Source organism: Vanessa atalanta, chromosome 17 (genome assembly GCF_905147765.1).
Source record: "Vanessa atalanta chromosome 17, ilVanAtal1.2, whole genome shotgun sequence".
NCBI classification, from domain to species: Eukaryota; Metazoa; Arthropoda; class Insecta; order Lepidoptera; family Nymphalidae; genus Vanessa; species Vanessa atalanta.
In genome coordinates this window covers 1,008,714-1,027,666 of record NC_061887.1, presented here as the reverse complement: position 1 = coordinate 1,027,666, position 18,953 = coordinate 1,008,714, and positions in this window count along the sequence as shown.

Sequence of the window (18,953 nt, the reverse complement as noted above, 5' to 3'; positions counted from 1 at the left end):
AAACCTGCTGTCATTCCGTTATGACATGCCCGACATGCCCGAGGATGCGTTCCATTGATAGTTCGCGCTTCGTATGTAGTAATAACTCAGACACTACCCAACTTGCTTGTTTCGCTATACGTAGTATATTATTGAACAATACTTATCGACCTTCAACCCTCATTATCCAAAAGACTGGTTTGAGTATCTTACCAGTTTTTGGCAAATTACTTTCACTATTTCTACAAATACTACGACAAATATAGATAAATAAACCACACGGAATACAAATGGTACATTAATTTACCGCATTGTTTCTTGATTACCATCTCTATACACTGGAGGACGCCACACCATTACTTAACTTGACCACGTTCCAGCCGAGTTGGACATTCTATCCTTAGATTAAGGACGCGGTATTTGACCGACGTCGTTTGCTCAATTGGTATTAATACAATTGCTATATTTAACGTATTTTCGAATTTGATTTTGGAATTCTAAATTTGAATTTAAATTTAATATAATGTACAATGTTATACAGAACGAATTTGACATTGAAGATAGATTCGAAATTGTTAAAAAAAAATATCGACTCTTTTTTTTCTATTTAAAGGAAAAATTCAAACTGACAAAGGTAGTAATTATACGTCAATTTTAGAAATTGAACTGTTTTTAAAAATAAATAGAATACTGTGTAATTTAATCTATAAATAACTAGTTTTAATAATCGAAGTCACTTGACATGTGGAGAAATAAAATAAAATCCACGAAAAGCTATGATGACAGTGTAATACGTATTTTTTCCCAGTTTTTATGAAAAACGATATATTTTACGTCAAAGGAAAATATATGGGACCACCTGGGGACCTACCTCAATAGAATAAAGTTTAAATCATCCAATTCCTTTGTAGCTGTTTTCGTATAAACGGTGAATAAAAAAAAAAAAACATTTAAAAACGTACATATAGCCTATTCCAATGGAAGTAGGAAAAAAGGTAAACAAACCCTAGTAATAACTCAGCTATATTATGCACTACTAAGAGTTTATGATTAATGTAGTTTTATTTATACAAAACTTATTTCCACTTAAATTTTACATCCGAAATTCCGTTAACAGTTACCTCGAGTTTTCCTGTTATTTTCGCAATAAACTATACATAATATGTGGACAAAGTAAACTCCTCAGTCCTTGACCGGGGACGAACCCGCAATAAACGCTCGCCATTGGTCCAGAGTTGAAATTATTCCAGTGATATTTCCCACCTTAAATAAATGTTACATAAAAAAAAAACGTAAGTCGTGCTATTTTTATCATAATACATAATAATTCTGGATTGGTTTTATCGTCAATGAACTGATAATTATTTATAGTATCTGTCATAAGAGAAATTCGTAGACCAGCAGAACAACAGATGGCTTGACCACGACATAAAATATAACTATTAACCTAGTACTATAATACGATGATTTTAAAAAGCAGTTTACAAATTAACAATGCACTCGCCTGTGAAAGCAGAATGAGTCGTGGTGTGTACATTTACATTTGTTTACATTACAGCTTGATTTATGTCAATGGGTTGAGCGCGAGCGGGAGCGAAGTACTGACGTTTTAAAACCAGGGGAATAATGACGCAACCGGACAAACTTTTTATGCAATAAAGAAGAAATTGTCATTTATATATGTATATAAATCTTATGTACGTGTGTGTAACTGAACTTCTAAACGATTTCGGTGAATTTTTTTATGTGCGTGTGTGTGTGTGTGTTCTCATATGGCTTATATTGATATTGGAACTGATAGGTATCACTGTGATCGGAAACTAAATAAAACTCTAATTTCACTCGTTAAAAGTCGGACGCGTAGCTATTATAAAATATTTATTTTTAAATATGTTGGTAGACTCCACAAATACTGCCATGGTCACCACAAACACTAAGGCGACACCAAACTTAGATATGTCTTTCTAAATAAACCAACTTAAAGTTAACGTACCAAATCATTATACATATTCAACGCGAGTAAAACCATAGCACAACTAGTTTTAAAGCTATAGCATTGATAATGCACATTCGTTATTTAAGTTTAAGCAGGTATACATTAACTTATTGCAAGCGAGTAACTGTTGTTATTCGCTACTGATAAAGTAATATTAATTTTAGATATTATTAGTCCCTTGGAGATGTTAAATAATAATAATGAATTACAGCCTAAATTTTTTTTATTAGTATGATGATGTCAACCTGACCGATTTCACTTACAGTCAATGACAGTGCACAAGTGTGTTCGCCCACACACACATAGGTAAAAATCAGATACTATCGGAAAAAGTTCCAGTTCTTTCCGAGGCACGGAACTGTGCACTCTTTCCAATCTCCAGACGACGGGCTGTTACTTTCATAACAGTTTTTATATATTTTGCAATGTATTCTGATCGTAAATTTTTAATGAATCAATTTGTTACTATGAATATTTTGCTTCATAATTTATGTAGCATTGTAATACCGGAAGAGGGTAAAATCATTGTAATTGTGGTTGCTATTTGTTGTACTGATGTAAAAAACTAAATAGAAAATCATTAGATATTTATATTCCAGTGATGGTTGATCTGTGCTGGAGCCTGAATAAAATGAATGAATATTTATTTAACAACTGTGTTTTTGGAGTTTGTAACACGTATATTTCATTCATTCATCATTAGTAAATCACAATCTGCTGGTGATAGGCCTCAACCGAAGTGCGTGAAATCTCAGTTGGATCCACCTTCCTCAACTCATCGCTCCACTTGGCTTCTTGGTGTAGGTCACACTACGTTTAACCAGACGGATTTGGTCTTAGCTAGATATTAATAATATCAAAACAACGCTACAAAATTTAATTTATATTCGTTTAGATTACATAAATAGCTGCGTTTATTTATGCTGTTAACGTGACAAACGTGAATTTCTTGTTATTTTAGTACCATAATTGAAATAAATGCTTATTCTAATTCGAATGTATATTTAGTTTTAGTGTCATGTCAGAGCGTGAAATGTGATTGAACCACGTAGCATATTACAAGCACATTAGAGTTCAGAATAATATCGCTTGAATCATGTTGACGGGTCCTGATCTTGGCTGATTCCTGAGGTATCGCTTCATTATCGTTCGCGCAAATATTTCGCTGAAGCGCTTTAATTGGGCGAAGCGCTGACAGCGGAAAATTTTGCTCTGATTCTCGACAAGATTGATGTTTGAGAAGCGTCTGTTTGTAAACGATCATTCGGATTGATTGGTTTAACGTCGGATGCGTGTTTTAAATAAATGTCTTTTACGCGATCATTAAAAAACGTTTTTCTGAATACAAGTATTTAAGGGTGTTTTTTTGAAAACTCATTCTAGTCATCAACGATTGGTGCCTTGCGTATATTCGATATGAACTTATCTTTTTTATGTAAGTGGTAGGTGGACGAACTAATGATCTGATGTTGAGTGGTCACTGCCATCCACTAATATTGATGCTGTATGAAATACCAACGATTTCCAACTTCGCCAATGCCTTGGAAACTAAGATGTTACGTCCGTTGCTCCAGTAGTCACACTGGCTCACTCACCCTTCAAACAGATATAAATATATGATAACTTACCCAGACCGCTTGCATGTAGTCTTACAAACACTTAAAATTGATATCTATTTTTATGATATAGGTAGGACGAGTAAAAAAATAAAACATATGAACCATTCCTTACATCACCGATGCGCCACAAACCTTGGGAACAAATTTTTGTCCCTCGTGCCTGTAGTTACACTGTTCCACTCACCCTTCAACGCGGAACACAACAATACCGAGTACTGATGTTAGGCGGTAGAATATCTGATGAGTGGGTGGTACCCTGACGGACTTGCACAAAGCCCTACCACTAAGTCATATCTTACAGGATTTCGACTTTACGTATTTACTATTTATTTAAAGTCAGTGCATCAATTAATTATTATTAATTTAACGACCGTGGTCGAGTAGTGTGTACACCGGTTTCCATGGGTGTGCCACTCCGAGGTCCCGGACTCGATTCCCGGCCGAGTCTATGTAGAAAAAGTTAATTAGTTTTGGAAACAACATAGATGTTGTCTTGGGTCTGGGTGTTTGTGGTACGGTCATTACTTCTGATTTTCCCTGAGAACACTTGGAGTTTATTCCATTGAGTGAACCTAATGTGAGTTGGTGCAATTCGACACACCATTTTCAAACAATATATTTTCTCATCACTGAACATACGATGAATTAAAAACACAATTAAAGCCCATGAACACAAGTTTTGCTGCCCTGGGCTTAAATCCGCAATTCGCGTGTTCTAGTTATAAGTCATCTCGTCTCTAAGCGGTATGCGCGCCGTCTAGCAATGTTAACGTCGCCCTCAAGCTTTGTCGTCGCCACTCCTAAATAAATAGGAAAATGGGTAATTCCTTGCAAAGTCGTTGCTAGTTTTCGTTTAAAAGAAACGGTAAAGTGCGATTCGTACACAACTACGAAACCAACGTACTGTTTATTTTATGAAGTTAATTTTGGTATCTAACAGAACGATTTCAAAAGTCTTCTTACTTTTCATTTAGCTCATTTATTATATATTACGTAATATATAACGGAGATATCAAGTGAACATGTCTTCCTTGTATTAAAGCTATTTTAAGATATATTGTCACAATAAACGTTTGCATAAATTCCCCTTAATAAGCCAGTTCCATACAGCCGGGATGAAACTGGCTTAAAATTCGGATGCGAGATTTCACCTTGCGTAGGTGAACTACTTACTTACTTACTTAGCATGTGAACTTTAAGTAAACATTATTTATATAATTTAATACAGAAAAGTTTATTTTTAATATACACTTATTATTTAAATATTAATATAAAACCTCCTTTTTTCTTTTTTAATCGTATTCTTAAATATGAAATCTAAAATATAATTTATGAAACTATTTAAATGTACTCGTGCGAGTCCTACGAAACCTAATAAATAAAATAAATTGAATGAAAGAAATGTATACATTTGCGTAATCAGTCTTTGGAATGAAACAAAACGTCAAATAAACGTCCAACAAGCATGCTATTTGTACGTAAACGTGCTCTTTTCATTTAAATAAAGCATAACTGTAATTTAAAATGAAGCAATTCCTCGTGTTCTCAATACATTATATTCAATGTACGTTTCTGTTCATTTTCAAATAAGCAGTATTTATAATTTGTTACTTTAAAGATTTTTTTTTTTTTTTCATTAAAACGAGCGTGCTATTGTACAATAAATTTCAAGCTTTTTATTTTCATATTGTTCGAATTTTTTCGAAATCATATAGAATTAAACGGTTGAATAAAACAATGAGATTTATTTAATTTTTTGTAAGTCGAAAAGTAAAGCGCGTTGGATCTGTGGATAAATATATATGCAAAGGGGAACAATTTTCAAATTGTTCATGAATACGCACCAATACTGCGTTTTCAAAACAGAGGCAATCCATTACGTTTCAGATTTTTGTGTTTTACTAGTCTATAAGAAAATGTTATATATATATGTTGAATAATTATTTTGCCGCTAACAAATAATACAAAGTAACGATAACTTAAATAATTATAAGACTGTTGCTTTGGACCTTGGGAGAGGTCCAGCAAAAAAATAAAAATCGCTTGAAATGTTGATGATTGGGGATAGAATAACTTTAAATGAAGGTTAACCGCGAGCTACCAGTAGATGAACAAAACTTTACTGTCTATTGCCTACTTGCTCGTCTACCATAGATTACAACATTAACAGCCTGTAAATTTTCCCACTGCTGGGCTAAGGCCTCCTCTCCCTTCGAGGAGAAGGTTTGGAGTATATTCCACCACGCTGCTCCAATGCGTGTTGGTGGAAATGCGGGTCGTCTCCAATATTTCTGCATATTTATGAATCTAGTAAATTTTCGGAAAAGATCTAATTCAAGAATCGTGTGCTAAGTGGTTGAAAGACGTTAATCTTAGCCGATGATTCTAAGTAGAACCCCAGACATGTCTTTCTAAATATTCATTTGCTTAATTTGCGTTTATAAAGGAAAACCTCGTGAGGAAACCTGCATGGAACGTCACAAACTTGCCTTGGAGCACTTTGGTAAACTAAGCTCCAAAACCTCAAAAAGGAGGAGGCTTCATATTTCATATTGCATAATTGACATCAAAACAATTTTTTTTTACAAATAATATATCATATAATAAAACAATAACTATTATGATAGTGTTTTACGATTTCTTTCGTATCACTTTACGAACTCATTTTTTTATTTTAGATTACTACATTTCCTAAATATTATATACCATATTGCCTTATGTATAACGAAATTCTTAATTTAAATATAAGTAGCATTTTAAATTTGTTATTGTATTTACCAAAAAAGCAAAAACGCCTTTTGAAAAGAAATCATTCCTCCGAATTTATCTAATATGTAATTTTATATATTAATATACATTATTTTAAAGTCTAATGTTCACTTTTAAAAATTACTTATATTCTTATTTTTCTCAATCGAGCGTAAAACTTATATTAGATGCCTCATTGCTCTAGTGCAAGCTTAAAAGGCTGCGAACCTTAGTCTCATAAAAAGCCAATGGATTTTTCTGCCAAGAAATTCGCAGTAGCTGAAAAAAAAGTAAGAAAGTTCACACCTCCTCCCCATGCCTCGAAAAACTGGTTTCCTCGGATTTCTGTCCCAATAATGAAAGTTTTAAAAAACCCTCATTATTAATTCCAAGAATTCATTATCGGTATATTCGGTAAAAACGTTGATCTAGAAAGGATAATGTAAACCGAAAAATTAAAATATCAAACAATCTTGAAACACTGTAGTCGAGTAGACTTTTAAAAGACTTTTTAGTTTAGTTTAGTCATTTGTTCGGAATATTGATCCGAGATAAACCGGCTAAATGAAACTCGGAACTAGGAAGTAACTCTTTGCTACAAATTAAATGAAATAAAATCAGTATATAACACTCTATTCGTTAAGGTTTTTTTTTTTAAATATAATAATTATTAATTGGCAAAGATCGACATGTCTTAATTTTTCAGTTTTGTTTTTGAATATATACACGTTCTGCATAAGTTCGTAAAGGAAACACGGTTCTATTTTTATACAGACCCTTTTAGCCTTTCTGCCCTGAGGCGAGGTAAAAAAGTATTTCGATGTTCGAAAAATAATTCTTTTATGAATGTGCCTTTTTCATTCTTCTTTTATTATTTAAAACTAGCAACACTTCCCGACGTCGAATGGAACAGTATTATTGCTACGTATCTTTAAAATAATTCCAATATTTTTTTTTCGTTGAAAGAAAAATTTCGAATTCGAATTTGAATGCAACGCTGGAAACATTTTTTTAAAAATCATTTTATTATCACTAAGCCAATCTGGTACCACCCTGGTACCACCCTCCACTCATCATATTCTACCACCATACAACAAGTTAGTTTTGGTGTGAGCCAGTGTAACTACAGGTACAAGGGACGCAACATCTTAGTTCCCAAGTGGTGGCGTATTAGCGATGTAAGGAATGGATAATATTTCTTACAGCGCCATTGTCTGTGGTGGCGATAGTGACCACTTAACATCAGATGGCTCATTTACTCTTCCGCCTATATCATAAAAAGACTCATAAATTGTTACTGTATACATTTTATACGGCTTAATTTAAAGAGGTCATGTTATTAGGTCATTGGTATTGTAGTTGTGAACTCCTATTGGTTAAACCGAAACAATCAATTTATGACAAATATAAGGCTAATTATGATATGTAAATTTTCTTAAATAAGTAAATCTCAATAGCCCTTAGTGTATCAATTGTGTATAAAAATTAACAATCTGCGAACGTCCCACTGCTAAGGCTTTCTCTCCCTTTGAGAGCACCACCACAACGCTGCACCAATGCGAGTTGGTGAATACACGTGGTAAAATTTAACTGAAATTAGACATGGGTTCCCAAGCGATGTTTTGCTTTACCACCGAGTACGAGATGAATTACACCTCCAAATTGAGTGTTACGTGCCCAGGTTTGAATCCATAATCATCGGTTAAGATGCACGTGCTCTTCCCACTGGGCTATGTCAGCTTCTTTCTTATATGACTGCAAAATTTGAAGACAATTCAAAGTCAAAGTCAAAAATACTTTATAGAAGTGTTTGCACTTGCTTATTGATGGTCAGAAATCTACCACCGGTTCGGAATTTAACACCTCGGACCTGAGAAGAACCGGCGAAAGAAAGTCAGCGGGATATATTTTATTTTCAGGTTACATGTACGATTATAAACATATCTTTGATTTGAAACAGCCTGGAGGCGACTATCTCATTCCCAAGTTGTGCAGTCAACTAAAAAGTCATTAGTGTTGTAATATCCAAACACACAAACGCTCTTTAACGATTCTTTTGAATTTTATAATTGAATAACTTCGACAGCCACACTTACACTAAAAATAAAAATATACATCAATATTAAATTTGTATAATGTAATACAGGTAGATCGTACAAAACTTGAGAATATTTTTTTTAAGAAACCATGTCACAGAGCGTTTTATGTACTTTATGTTTCGAGAGGAAGAGAATTCCACGAACTAATAGCATAAAGAGTTCTTAAAGCAAACAAAAAATATCGCCGTTCCAGCATCTATATTTATGGTTGAAAGAATTTATTATTGAAGAAAACCAGTAAATAAATATTGAGTCATTAGAATGTTTTTGAAAATATTATTTCTTACTGTAATAATATATAGCAACGTAGTGTTAAGTATAGGCATCACACAGAAGGGAATAGGGGTATTGGAGCAGGACAGTATAACAGTAGTCATGCCGTATGCCGTTACCGCATACGATCTTACTCTGAGGCATGCTAATGGATGTCTGTTATTAAAAAAATCTTGGCAACTACGAATCAGATTAGCGTATTGAGGGGTCTGTACCACAAAATACCAGAACATACAGGTTTTCTGTTTTTTCCTATATTTGTTATTCAAGATGATGCTTCTTGCCAAATTCATGATACGTGAAGTACCTTATTGGTGTTTGATTCCCTTTGTGAATTACGGGAAACGTGCAATAAATGGTAATATTTTCTATGATGCAAACTTAGACTAAACTAAACTAACTAAACTTTGTTTTTCACAGCTCTAAGACACAGACCTTAATATTTGGTCAATTTCAACTTTATACCATTACGCATTTCGGAAAAAAGGGTCTTGACGAACAGTTATACATAGAGACAGACGGACAACGAGGTGACGGTAAGGGTTCTAATTTCTTTTAGAGTTATGGAACACTAAAAACTAATGTAACAAATGAATATTTTGTTACACGTTTTAAATTGTTGTTATATACATATAGTTGTTACTCCCTAATTCATTAAACTTCCAAAACAAGTAAATTAACACCCTGTAAGTGCCCCTCCACTATACTAAGACCGTCTTTCCTTTTATTTAACATTAGAAGCTCATTCTACCCCACTGCTAGGTTAGTAGATACACACGTGGCATTTTTATAATGCAACACATGGTTTTGCCATGGTGTTTTTCGTCAACGTTTAGCACAAGATTTTTTTTTTGTTATAGCGGGCAAACGTGCAGGAGGCTCACCTGATGGAAAGTGATTACCACCACCCATGGACATCTGCAACACTGGGGGGCTTGCAGGTGCGTTGCCGGCGGAGTGGTTGTGCGAGGTAGAAAATGTCTTAAAAATCGCGATGTTGTGGATGGAGATGAATTATAAACACAAATAAGCACATTTCAATTCGGTGCTTTGAATTTTAATCCACAATTATAGGTTAATAATCACGAGATTTAACTAGTGGACAACTCGGGTCAATCCCCTTAGCCGGCATTAATAGCTATCAAGATATACGGATGCGGGTAACGCGCCTCTAATTAGCCTTACTAACTGTCCTGGAACACATTCACGGTGTGAGGTTGTGGTTCAGATCTATGTATGTATATAACCTCAAAGCTTATAAGTACACATTGTCACTATTAAAAAAATATTCGATTTTTTTAATAGTGACAATGTGCGTTGAAATTTGTGAAACAAAAAACTGTACTGTTTGAGCCAAAAACAGGCTCTGGTGGAAAATTTCCGTCTCATTATCATTTCATGAGATATGTGGCGTGGAATTTTATCAGAAACAGGTTTCAGGTTTCGTCAAAATGTCATATTCGGTTTAATTATAAACACAGATTTCCACTAGCCACTGCACTATCGGGCTTCTGTGAGCAAATATACAGAGCAATAAAAGTCTTTAACACTTTATTAAAGTTCGTACGTACATATTTTTAAATCGTTATTATTTATGTTAATATCAAATGGAAAGCTTCTCGGAAATCATTCAGAATATAGAATTTATTAACTATAAACTAACAAGACATAATTACTTTTTTACACTAGTTACATATATCCTTACTTAATATAAGCAAGGCTAAAGTTTGCATGTATGGTTGTTTGTTACTTTTTCACGCAAAAACTACTTAATGACTTTTAATAAAACTTAAGGCTATAAATTATAAATATCTTGTGTGAAAAATACCTAACAACCAATCCCTTAAATACGACCGAAGCCGCGGCCGAAAAATAGTAATAAAATAAAAGAACTAAGTCTAAATTAAAATAATGGAAAGGGAGATTTCGTTACCGACGCTACTGACATACGTCAAGTGACGTCATATGGCGTTCCATTCTATATTCAAATTATTTAGTTGTGACTTTGTCCGAGTCTATCTGGCATCCACACCTATCAGTCATCTACACCTGTTGTTTTAAAGCAAAGTTGTCTCTCAAAAAATTTGTCGAGGTCCCAAACTGACCGACCTCTCAGTTTTTAAATTATACGTCGAAACTATTTGTCTCCTTTATTTTACTTGTTGTTTCAAAATAAATACCTATATTTATGTATGATACAAATAAGGTTCTCAAATTTTGAAGATAATATGTCCTGTCAGCATGAGAAACTGCAGTGCGATTCTGTAAGAATTCACTCTGTATCTCACTCGTAAAATGTTAAAGACGGTTATACGCTATTTTGGTAATTGTATCCAGTAAATTTTCTATCATTTCACGCTCGTGTCCTGCGGTGACTTTCGAGTTAATGATATTTAATATTTAAACCGAATAAACATTCGAATTAAAACAAATTGTTATAACGAATGATTAAATCGATTTTAAAACAAAATTATTTTTAGTAAATTTTCATGTTTCTTTTTTCCTGTTAATAATAAAATATTCTGCATTAAAGACTAACAATTTTCTTGAGTAAAATTTATAAAAAATATTGCTTAATTTATTTTTTCCTTCTTTAATATAAAAATAAAACATCAATCAACACGGTTTTTAGGGAACATTTATAATTCACGAAATACGAACGCCTTTAACATATAAATAATTCACTTCAAAATTCAAACGCGATATAAAAAGGCCTCTAAACGCTAATAGTCAAAGTTCAAAAAGTTCGTAAGTCACTTAAACTTCTGGGAGTACTAAAAATTTAAACGTGTACTTTTATAGTGGCTGTTAAGGGGAGCCTTATTAAAATACATGACTTGGAAGTTATGGGATTAAGGGAATATTTTAAAGAGCTTCGATTCTATTTTCTACAAGCGATGAAGGACTTCATGTAACGGTTAGTATCGAACACTTTTAAATCGTTATTTTAATAGATTAAATTAAACTAACGCTAGGTCAACTAACCACTCATCATATTATATTCTACAGCCAAAGCTGCAATATTTTGTATTGTTAAGTTCCGGTTTGAAGGGTGAGTCAGCCAGTAACTACAGGAGACATAGTATCTTAGTAGCCAATGTTAGTGGCACATGGCGATATATGCACGGACTAAATACCGAAAGGTTGTCAAATAATCTACCTTTAATGTTTAATTGGAAGAAGTACTCACAATTGCTTACAATTTAATGGTGATATATTTTATAATTATTTAATTATTAAGGACCGTCAGCAATCACTACACTTATACATGTTGTACATAAAAACATATTTATACTTAATATAAAGTGTGCGACTCTTTAAGACGGCCACAACATGCATTTTTAGGTACAATACACACGTATATTATCAAGTAATATGAGCCGAGATATCCCAATGGTTAGAACGCGTGCATCTTAACCGATGATTTCGGGTTCAAACCCAGGCAAGCACCCTGTTAATGTTAGTGTAATGTAAGTAATGTGTCCTAAATTCCTAAATTAGAAATGTATTTTTAGCAATAGATTTAAATGTAATTTAATCGTTAGAGATAAAAAAATTATAAATTTCTTTGAATCGAAGGTTAAAATAAATCTAAAATTTAAAATAAAACTCTGAAATGAATAAAATGTGACCCATTTTCTTCATCGTGTCGTACACATTACCCGATAGCCGGAGCTATATTTCTTCTGCTGAATATATGCGGGTGCTAGAGATTGTTGAAACTTAAAGCTGGTATCTCTGAGAATATTCTACCTTACCGGCAGATGTTCTCGGAAAAATCGCAGGTTCGAAAATACTATCTGAAACTGAAACGCAGTTTTTTCTTACTTATCGCTAAGGTATTGCGATTACGTTAAGTTTCGTTAGTTTGTGTAAAATGGTAAGATTTTTATGTTTTTTGAAACTGGTAGGCAGATTGATAACCTTTTTTTTCGCTAGAGAAACGCTTTATGCGTTTCCCCCACGTTACAGGGGGCCTATGTGAGACTCGCCGGTGCCCAAGACGCCGAGTACGCCCCGGTACACCGGAATACCCACTAAAAACCAGCAGTACCCTCTCCGTCTCTTCGGCGGGTGCCCTGACTGGTCGGCTCGCCTATGCCCTCCAACTCCTATGGGTGATTTCTCGGGTAGGTAGATTGATAACCTGACCTGAGTCACGATCACTTCATATCGTCAATGCACCACCCTTAGGAAGAAGGATGTTAAGACTTTGTAATACTAAGTATTGCTGGATGGTGACAGAAAAAGCGATGAATGGGTGGTACCCAAATAGGACAGATGCAACTTTGCTACGAAGCAAAATGTTTAGATGGCTTTAAACATTTCTTACATCGCCAATTTGCACCAACCTTTAAATACACATAAGTATATCAACGTAAAATTGTAAGGATAATTCAATTTACAATACTTGTAGGTAAGGTTAATTGAACTCTATAATAAAAATAATATTCAACGTTTTTATTTTTTTAAAACGTTTAACCTAATCATAAACTTACTGTCCTTACAATTATTACGTATCGTGATAATAAACTTATGTTTACGTACGTACCTCAACCTTAGGAATTATGTTTTGTCTTGTGCCCGTAGTGACACTGCCTCGCTTACCCTTCAAACTTGAAACACAACAATACTGAGTACTGCTGTTTGGCGCTAGAATATAATACGATGATTGGATCAGTCTACTCAGACAGTTAAAGAGTCGGTTCGTTCTAAGATACGAAAAAATGTAAGAGTACTGAATATTAGTTACAAACAAGTAATAGTGATAAATAAATCATTTATATTATCAATAGCTGAAACTGTAGCTTTATTGGAAATTTAGAAAAGTTAACCTTTAGCACACATAACTTATACTATACGCCACGCCCATGTTACCCCCAAAGGGGGCGAATTAAAACAAGTAACCTAAGTTCTTCTTCGGGAATCACTCTATAGCAAATTGAATCTAAATTGGATCAGCGGTTTAAGTGTGAAGAAGTAACAGACAAAGTTACTTTAGTATTTATAATATTAGAAAAGATAATCTAATATTTTCTTTGCGTTGCTTGCTTTTTGATGCTTTTTATTTAAAGAACGCAAACGAAACCTAATGCTAAACCTCCACGAATTGTTTCCCCGGCAATGCCATTAACATTAATATTTATTTTATTTTTTCAACTAAAAATAAAAAACAGTTTTACATAAAATCAATATAATTGAATAAAACATAAACCAGTGTAGCCTCGAATTAAATTCTTTTCAGCTAATACGCTTTATAACGGAATGGAAAATCGTTCAACATTTGCAACTAAAACGACAAAATAAATTAACGTTCATCATTAATTTGTATAAATAATTATTATTTATTAACTCTTTATTCTATATAGGATAAATTAAAATAATAAACAACACGCAACGAATCTATCTCTTATAATTTTTTTTTATGTCATAGGGGGTAAACGAACAGGAGGCTCATCTGATGGAAAGTGACTATGGACGCCCATGGACATCTGCAACACCAGGGGGGTTGCAGGTGCGTTGCCGGCCTTTAAGGAATAAGTACGCTCTTTTCTTGAAGGTTCCAAAGTCGTATCGGTTCGGAAAAACCGCCGACGAAATTCAGCATATCAATTTAAACATTAGCATTAGCAGCCCGTAAATGTCTCACTGCTGGGATAAAGGCCTCCTCTCCTTTGAGGAGAAGGTTTGGAGCATATTCCACCACGCTGCTCCAATGCGGGTTGGCGGAATACACATGTGGCAGAATTTCGTTGAAATTAGACACATGCAGGTTTCCTCACGATGTTTTCCTTCACCGCCGAGCACGAGATGAATTATAAACACAAATTAAGCACATGAAATTTCAGTGGTGCCTGCCTGGGTTTGAACCCGAAATCATCGGTTAAGATGCACGCGTTCTAACCACTGGGCCATCTCGACTCATTTTCACTCTCACACTATTTCTATTCTTATACTTCCTAAAATCAACAGAAACGTTTAATTAATTAGAACAATTATTGCGAATTACGAAACTAGTATGGTGCAATAATAATACGAAAAGGACTATGAATATTACAAAAGCAAGTATCTAACGACCACCGCTCGCAAAGGCTCGCACAAAAGTGAGTTTGAGGATGTCGTGATCTCTCTGACCTTCATTTACCCGACGCTTGTTAAACTTTAACAAATAATTGGAAGGTAGTTAATGCTGGCTATGTCTTATTTTCTTGCAAATTCTCTAAGTATACATAATTTAGAAGTAAAGAATAAGGTTATATTAATAAAACGTGTGGTGTCGACGACACACGTTTTACTTTACTATATACTAGCTGAACCTGAGGCTTTACCCGCCCAAAATTTATAAAACACAAACTTGCAACCCGCTTAAAGGGATAGAATCCGCTCTTAGATCGATGTCTGAACCCTATAAGGAACCTTCCTGCCTCTGAAATTTCGTGATTAACCAGTGAGTGGTAGTTCGCTTTTATATATGTATATGGAAGACTAGTTATAGCCCGCGCCTTTGCTCCCGTTTTAGTATTTGGTTGTCACGTGTTAGGCAAAAAGTAGACAATATTCTTCCTTAGAGTTCAAGTTCACTTCATACCAAATTTCATCAAAATCGAATCGATCAAAAGTAGTGAAAGAGCGACAGAGTTACTTTCACATTTATAATATTAGTATAGATACCAGACAGACAGGACATGACAAGAAATATATATTTTTATTAAAACGTCACGTGAATTAAAACAGTAACAAAAATGATTTCAATTTTTTTTATACGTCCGTATTAAATAGAGACAGAGTGAAAGGTCGTGAAGGGGATATAACGCTTTGCCTCACGTGACGATTTCTGCCAGTTCATTGTACTGTAAGCCGCGTAACAGAACTTCGTTCCAAAAATGGATGAATTCAAATATATGTATGCAGCAAAACCATTACTTCACAATATTCGTGGCGTATTGGTTATAAAAGGAATTATCACCAAACAACATCGAGACGTCCATTTACAAGTCCACCTGAAAAAAAACAAAAAAAAACTGACTCAAAAAAAACACTATTCCAAAACTAATTGTAAAAAAAAAGTAAAAAAAAGATATTGCGTATTCCTCTACAACTTGATAATCAATTTACTTTTTTACTTATCAATATGTCGGAACGATCTATGAATTTACCTCGCAAGAAGATAGGTAGGTACCTACCCACTTTCAATCTAACTCAAAACATACCTATGAATAACAAACATTGATCAAATTACTTTTAGAGTTCTCTAAGATCTACTAAGCGTGCTGCTCATATGAGACAGCGCCGTTTAAATGAAACAAACGAAGTCAAGGCCTTCCTGGCCTATCCCAACAGAAAAAAATTACCTCGAGGACAATTTCAAAAGAGAACTGCAAAGAGCGCAAAAATTGACTTTCGAAAATCAAAATTGGTTTACCCAATGGAAAGTTCTGAAGTCAAAAACATAAAAAAAAATATAGAGACGAATTGAGAACCGAGAGAAGAGAGAATTTACTTGGTGGTAGGGCTTTGTGCAAGCCCGTCCGGGTAGGTACCACCCACTCATCAGATATTCTACCACCAAACAACAATACTCAGTATTGTTGTATTCCGGTTTATTGTGTTCCGGTAGGGTGAGTGAGCCAGTGTAACTACAAGCACAAGGGACGTTACATCTGCTCCCAAGGTTGGTGGCGCATTGGTGATGTAAGGAATGGTTAATATTTCTTACAACGCTATTATCTATGGGCGGTGGTGACCACTTACCATCCGGTGGCCTACTTGCTCGTCCAACTACCGAAGTCGGTTAAAAATTGCGTTATCACACAATATCGATTCCTTCCAGATAACCTTTCAGATACCTAGCCAAACAGAACCTACATAACAGTATGTGAATTATTACACACCTTGCTAGTAGTTGCCGAAGAAAGACCACAGTGGCGTGCATTTGGAGAGGCCTATGTCCAGCAGTGGACGAATGCGGGCTGATGTGTATGTGTGTTGCTAGAACATATAAAGATAAAAAATAAAGTAAAAATTTACACAACGACACTGTAAAAAAATTCATTCCTTATATTACTAATGAGACTCCAATCTTGAGAACTGTAACACTGAATCACTTACTCATCTAACCCGAACAATAAAATAAAAATACTAAGTACCTATTGCTGCTTGATGTACAATATAATCCCATCAAAAACATAAATGTAAAAATGAGAGCAAAGTCCAATATTATGATATATACCTTGATTGTTGACTTCAACGACAAAAGAAGTGAGATCTAAATGGGTGCCAAGTTAAATAGTCCTTTCTGAAATTTATTTATAACTACATAAAATATCATTTCTTCTTATAACTTGGGATAATATATTGTAGCCTAAGGTCTGTCTTGGCTAGTTCTTATAATATTACAGTAATATTACACGGTGCTGCTCGCCAGTTCTGTTACTGGAACTTGGCTGACACGCTACCGCGTGTCTAGATATGATGTAAAATCAAAATCTTTGTTACATTTTTTCTATTGTAGGTGTATGCGTTTATTTCATTGCTTATTCTAAAATAGCTATCAAACAAGAAATAAAAATAAAATGGATTGATAGCCGAGAAAAAGATACTTAACTGTTATGTATTGGCCTATTTATTTTATATGAGTAATGGTAAATACAATTTTTAGCCTTTAAATAATTTGTTGAATATATAACGTATTGAAAAAGTTAACGATCTTTAAGGAAATCCTTTTAACCTCTCAGGCCTGGGGCGAGGACAATTCTTGACATTTGAGAGATATATTTTTGAAGTTAAATTCATATTGTAGCACCGATGATGTTTTATTTAATGAACGTTTTTTATTCTGATGGTAAATATATTTTTATATAACCACTTATATACAATATACATCATTAATTATATAAGGTTAATAAATAATAAATATTGGACAACATCGCATACATTACTCTGATCCCAATGTAAGTAGCTAAAGCACTTATGGAAATCAGAAGTAACGACGGTACCACAAACACCAAGACCCAAGACAAGATAGAAAAGTAATGAACTTTTTCTACATCGACTCGGCCGGGAATCGAACCCGGGACCTCGGAGTGGCCCCATGAAAACTGGTCTACGCACTACTCGACCACGAAGGTCGTCAAGATGCAATGAACGGGTGCAACGACCCGGTTTGAACGGGTGCTTCTTAAACGGTGACTGTGGGTTCAAGGCCAGGTGAGCACTACCCGAATTTCCATGTGCTTACTTTGTGTTTATATTACATCTGCCACATGTTTATCCACCACCCGCATTGGAACAGCGTGGGGGTATAAGCTTCAACCCTTATCCTTAAAAGGACATGAGGCCTGAAGCAGCAGTGGAATTTTATAAATTATATACAAGCTTAAATTTTCAATTGCTATTAAATTTGTATTTAATATAATCAGGTCCATCAGACTAAAGGATGCCACGCTGAGTTTACAGTTAAACATTTGATTTGATTTATAATGTGATTTTACCTAAAATGAAAAGTTTCGCCTTATAAATTACATACAAATAATTTAATAGTTTTCGATAAACCTAGTGGAAGATTTTCATTATTCTCAGCGGGTTATTATCACAAAATTATTAATAAGGATGAGATGTGAGTATCAGAAGATTAACGATGCAATATATTCTCATTACTATAGGAACAGATGCGTAATACCAAATATTCGCTTAACCTCTAACCATGATACGTAACAGACGGATGGCTTTATTTATGTTAAGATAAAGGTTTATTTATATTCGTGTGTGGCCCAAATGATGAAATGTGGTAACCGCCCATAGACTATTGCGCTGTAAGAAATATATTAACCATTTCTTACATCGCCTTGGGCCACTCACCACCTTGGGAACTATGTATGTTGTCCCTTGTGCCTGTAGTTACACTTCAAACCGGAACGCAACAATACTCATTACTGCTGTTTGGTGGTAGAATATCTGATAGTGGGTGGTTCCTACCCAGATGAGCTTGCACAATGACCTACCACTGAGTAAATAATAACGAAATGTATATTTAATACGCAAATATAAATTCGGTGACATACTTGCGAATTTAGAATACCAAAACTGATAAAGTTATTTTACTGAATTTTCTGGTATTAAGTTTAATTTGAATCGCAATGTTTGCTAGTTTGTTCAAGTCAAATCTTGCAAGCTGAATGACACATGCTTTTGTTTAAAGAGTCCAAATTTTATATTTTCACTGAGAACATATCTTTGCAG